Consider the following 5,786-nt stretch of genomic DNA (forward strand, 5'->3'; position numbering starts at 1 on the left):
CACTTTCTTTACCAGAACAGGGAGCCATGACGGCCCTGACTGTGGAGATACTGCTACTAGCCCACCCCTGTTCCTGACAGATGGCACCGAAGATGGTGCAAAGCCTTAAGTGTGGGGAGGTCGGTCAGTACCTGACTTCCGGAGGTAATTTCTCTTCTCTAGCACCAATAATTAGGATATTTTAGTTAGATTTTCTTTCCTTTATAGAATATAATAAATTGCATAGGTTAGGATAGTTGCATGCATGTTCTACTTGATTGAAAAGACAATGAGTTTCTTCCAAAAATCTATCTTTGGAACAAAATTTCACTAATTTTTCAAAATTTTTTTTGATAAATTTGCTTGAGTTGTATTTGAAACATGATATTTGAGTTAAAGAACACACAACCTGTGAAAGATTTGAGCCTTTATGAATGGTTACATTATTTAACCATAATTATTTCATTCTTGTGTGTTTACTTCTCTATGATTGTAATCTATATTTTGTTTTATCTTATATGTCCAATAGTTATTATATTTGCATGCTTGCACATGATTGAGGCCATTATTTGTTTAAAATCACTCATCCAAATTAAGCCTACCCTTTTCAGTTACCTTTGTTAACCACTTTGAGCTTTTAATTCCCATTTGTTCGATATTTTACCACATTACTAACCTTAAGCCGAAAAACAATTGTATATCCCAAATTGAATCTTTGGTTAGCTTAAGATAGAATTGTGTCTGCTAGTTAAGTATGGGAAATTGTGGGAATAAAAGTTGTTAAGGGAATGTGTCATAAAAATTTAAGGGGAATTTGGATACCTACTCATGTGAAAATATAAGAATGAAAAATCTATGTGCATTGATAAACTTTATTTATTTATTTTTAATTTAAATATATATATATATATATATATATATATATATATATATATATATATATATAATAGGAAAAATATGAGAAATCAATAAATAAAGGGACAAAATTACCCCAATGTTAAATTTAGAATTCAAAAATCAGTGCACATATGATAGAATCAAAATACGAAGTTGATACATGAGTAGGGATTGAAAAAGGGAACTCTGGGTAGCTAGGTATGAACCTTAAAGACTACATTAAGTGTATACAAGTTAGGTTGGATCTTGGGTTAATTAAAGATTCAATTTATTAGCTCACTTGACCAAATATACACCCCTACCTATGCCTTGGCACCATTACAACCTTGAAAAGACCTCATGATGTTTGCATTGGTGTATTAACTATTGTTGATTGGTTAGGAGAAGAACAAAAGTTAGAAAGCATGATTAGAGAAGGATAGAGTGACCACCCTATACACTAGAGATTAGAGCATACATACATTATCAGTGAGGGTTCAATACTTGAATTTTCAAGTTCCCTGCTTTCATGAGCTATCTTCTTGCACTTTTATCCATTTTATTGTGTAATGATAAAATTAGTGGAAGTTGATTTGTAATTGTTTTGAAGAGCTTATTTACTTTTGATCAAGTGGACAAGAATCATATAGTTGCATTTATATATATATATATATATATATAGGCTTGCATTGCATTTCATAAGTTTCTACATGTTCATGCTCATTCCCTTATCTCCTTCAATTAAGCATGAGGACATGCTAATGTTTAAGTGTGGGGAGGTTGATAAACCACTATTTTATGATTTATATTGTGTTTAATTGTGTGGTTTTATCATGATCCTTACCCACTTATTCATTAAATTAGCATGCATTTAGATTTCCTTCCTGAATCAATTACATGTTTGAAAACTGCTTCCTAGAGACTTTAATTATTTATTTTTAATTCTCCTTTATTCCATTCGATGCTGTGATATATGTGTTGAGTGTTTCAGACTTTACAGGGCATAAATGAGTTGGAAATTGGAAAGGAAGCTAGCAAAAATGGAAGGAACACAAGAATTTGAAGAGATAACCAGCGAGAAGTGACGCGGTCGCATGGCTCACGCGACCGCGCGAAGGAGAGCAAATCGCGGTGACGCGGCCGCATGGCTCACGCGGCCGCGCGGATTGGAAAAGCTCAGGCGACGCGGTAGCGTGGACGACGCGAACGCGTGGCGAGGGAAAACGCGAATGACGCGTCCGCATGGATGACGCGATCGCGTGACATGTGCGATCTGCATAATCTGCAGAATTCGTTGGGGGCGATTTTTGGACCCTATTTCGGCCCAGTTCTCGGCCCGGAACAGCAGACTAGAGTCAGAGAACATGCAGAAACAAATAACACATTCATTCAGAGACAGTTTTAGATCTAGTTTTTTACTCGCTTAGGTTTTTCTCTCTAGGTTCTAGAATTTTAATTTTTATTGGTCTTAGCATTGGAACATTGAGAAGGGTTATTTCCTCATCAAGACTACGTCATTCTAGTTTGTTCTCTTAACTTGGTTTTATTCTTCCATGTTCTTTGCTTTGTTCAATTTTGTCATTCATATACTTTTATGATTATTTAATGCAAGGATTATTTCTTTTTAATTCAATTTCAATTCCAATAATCATGTCTTCTTTTAATTCCCTTTCATGTGCTATGGATTCTTTATTTACAATGCGTGAGTAGTTTCCTTACTTGATGGGGAGTTGATTAAAAGGAACTCTTGAGTTGGAAGGATTGAAGAAAAAATTGTAATTGGGTTAAATGTTGGATTGCTATCCTATCACCAACGCCAATCCCTTTGAACTAAGTGGGTTGCAACTTCTGAACAGATCTGGCATTCCAGCTTGTTTGACTTTCCCTTACTTAGTAAAGGATAACCAAACAGAACAACCATTAATTATAAATTAATCTTACAATCACTCCATCAATAGTAGAAATTCCAACCAATCAACTCCCAGTCAAGGCTTTTATTCATATTAACTAAATTTCCTCAATTTAAATTCCAATTTACCCAACTCAACTTCTTTGAACATCTGATTAATAAGATAGCACACTTTTCTGCAACTCGTTGGGAGACGACCTGGGACTTAAAACTCCCAGTAATTTTTAATTCAAACTCTCTGTGACATACTTCTAAATTGATAGGCAGATTTTCGGTGAGTTAAGAACTATACTTGCAACGTAACCATTTTAATAATTTTTAATTCACCAGCTTCTGCGTCTCATCAGCGCCGTTGCCGGGGATTATTCGAGTTTGGACAACTGACGGTTCATCTTGTTGCTCAGATTAGGTAATTTTATTTTATTTTTAAGCTCTTTTATTTCTTACTTTCGAAAAATACAAAAAAAATTAATTTGATGTTTCTTGCTTGAATCTCGTGTCAGTTTTTAAATTTGGTGTCAATTGCATGTTTATCTCTTTCTTGCATTTTTCGAAAATCCATGCATTGCATTCTTCATGATCTTCAAGTTGTTCTTGGTAAGTCTTCTTGTTTGATCTTTAAAATTTCTTGTTTTATGTCTTTTCTTGTTTTCCATATGCATTTTTGAATTATTAGTGTCTAAAGTTTGAAAATTTCTAAGTTTGGTGTCTTGCATGTTTTTCTTTTCTTAAAAATTTTCAAAAATAAGTCTTAATGTTCAGCTTGACATTCAAAGTGTTCTTGGTGTTCATCTTGACATTCATAGTGTTCTTGCATGCATCATGTGTTTTGATCTAAAATTTTCATGCATTGTGTCTTTTTTTTTGTGTTTTTCTCTCCCATCATTAAAAATTCAAAAATAAAAAAAAATAGCTTTCCCTTTTTCTCTCATAAATTTTCGAAAATTTGTGTTGACTTTTTCAAAACTTTTTAAAATTTAGTTGTTTTTTATGAATCAAATCAAATTTTCAATTTAAAAATTCTATCTTTTTCAAATCTTTTTCAAAAATCAAATCTTTTTCATTTTTCTTTTATGATTTTCGAAAATTTCAAATTGATTTTCAAAATCTTTTTCTTATTTTTATTTCATATTTTCGAAATTAATGCTAACAATTAATGTGATTGATTCAAAATTTTTAAGTTTGTTACTTGCTTAGTAAGAAAGGTTCAATCTTTAAACTCTAGAATCATATCTTTTTAGTTTCTTGTTAGTCAAGTAATCAACTTTGATTTCAAAAATCAAATCTTTTTAAATTTCTTTTTCAAATCTTTTTCAAAATAAATGTCAATCACATCTTTTTCAAAATCAATTTCAAAATCTTTTCCAACTTCTTTTCTAACTTCTTATCTTTTCAAAATTGATTTTCAAATCTTTTTCAATTAACTACTTGACTTTTTGTTTGATTTTAAAAGTTTACTATTTCAATCATATCTTTTTCAAAACTACCTAACTAATTCTATCTCTAATTTTCGAAAATCCCTTCCATCTTTTTCAAAATTCCTTTTTAAATTAACTAATTGTTTTAAATTTAATTTAATTTGATTCAATTTTTCTTTCTTAATTTTTGAATGTTAATTTTTATTTTTTATTTTAAATTCAATTTAAAAACAAAAATACTTTTATTTTAATTTATTTAATTTTCGAATTTCTCTTCTCCTCATCTCTTTCTAATTATTTATTCATCTACTAACACCCCTCTTTCACCCAAGAATTCGAACTCATTCCTCTCCCTTGTGTTTGGATTCTTATCTTTTCCTTCCTCCATTATTCTCTTCTTATACTTACATAAGGAATCTCTATACTGTGACATAGAGAATTCATCTTCTTTTCTATTTTCTTCTTTTTCATATGAGCAGGAACAAGGATAAGAACATTCTTGTTGAAGCTGACCCTGAACCTGAAAGGACTCTGAAGAGGAAGCTAAGGGAAGCTAAAGCACAACTCTCTGGAGAAAATCTGACAGAAATTTTCGAAAAAGAAGGAGGCATGGCCGAAAATAATAACATTGCAAGGAAGATGCTTGGTGACTTTATTGCACCTAATTCCAATTTACATGGATGAAGCATCTCAATCCCTGCCATTGGAGCAAACAATTTTGAGCTGAAACCTCAACTAGTTTCTCTGATGCAACAGAATTGCAAGTTTTATGGACTTCCATCTGAAGATCCCTTTCAGTTCTTAACTGAATTCTTGCAGATCTGTGATACTGTTAAGACCAATGGGGTTGATCCCGAGGTCTACAGGCTTATGCTTTTCCCATTTGCTGTAAGAGACAGAGCTAGAATATGGTTGGACTCTCAACCTAAAGATAGCCTGAACTCTTGGGATAAGCTGGTCACGACTTTCTTAGCCAATTTCTTTCCTCCTCAAAAGCTTAGCAAGCTTAGAGTGGATGTTCAAACCTTCAAACAGAAGGAAGGTGAATCCCTCTATGAAGCTTGGGAGAGATACAAGGAACTGACCAAAAAGTGTCCTTCTGACATGCTTTCAGAATGGACCATCCTGGATATATTCTATGATGATCTGTCTAAATTATCAAAGATGTCATTGGACCATTCTGCAGGTGGATCCATTCACCTAAAGAAAACGCCTACAGAAGCTCAAGAACTCATTGACATGGTTGCAAATAACCAGTTCATGTACACTTCTGAAAGGAATCCTGTGAGTAATGGGACGCCTCAGAGGAAGGGAGTTCTTGAAATTGATACTCTGAATGCCATATTGGATCAGAATAAAATATTGACTCAGCAAGTCAATATGATCTCTCAGAGTTTGAATGGATTGAAGGAATCATCCAACAGTACTAAAGAGGCATCTTCTGAAGAAGAAGCTTATGATCCTGAGAACCCTGCAATAGCAGAGGTGAATTACATGTAGGGGTGTGCAAAAAAACTGGTTTCACTGAACTGAATTGAAACTGAACTGAAACTGTTTTAAATAAACCAGTTTTTTAAAATAAAAAACTGAACTGAAACCATAGT

General features: G+C 32.9%; 1 non-coding gene across 1 annotated transcript; it reads right to left on the minus strand.

The window, feature by feature from the left end:
• Positions 1-5,184: 5,184 nt before the first annotated feature.
• Positions 5,185-5,292, minus strand: LOC112724693 (small nucleolar RNA R71). The gene has a single exon (XR_003163844.1). It is a non-coding gene; the product is annotated as a small nucleolar RNA R71 (small nucleolar RNA).
• Between the last annotated feature and the right edge of the window lie 494 nt (positions 5,293-5,786).

Source organism: Arachis hypogaea, chromosome 11 (assembly GCF_003086295.3).
Source record: "Arachis hypogaea cultivar Tifrunner chromosome 11, arahy.Tifrunner.gnm2.J5K5, whole genome shotgun sequence".
NCBI lineage: Eukaryota > Viridiplantae > Streptophyta > Magnoliopsida > Fabales > Fabaceae > Arachis > Arachis hypogaea.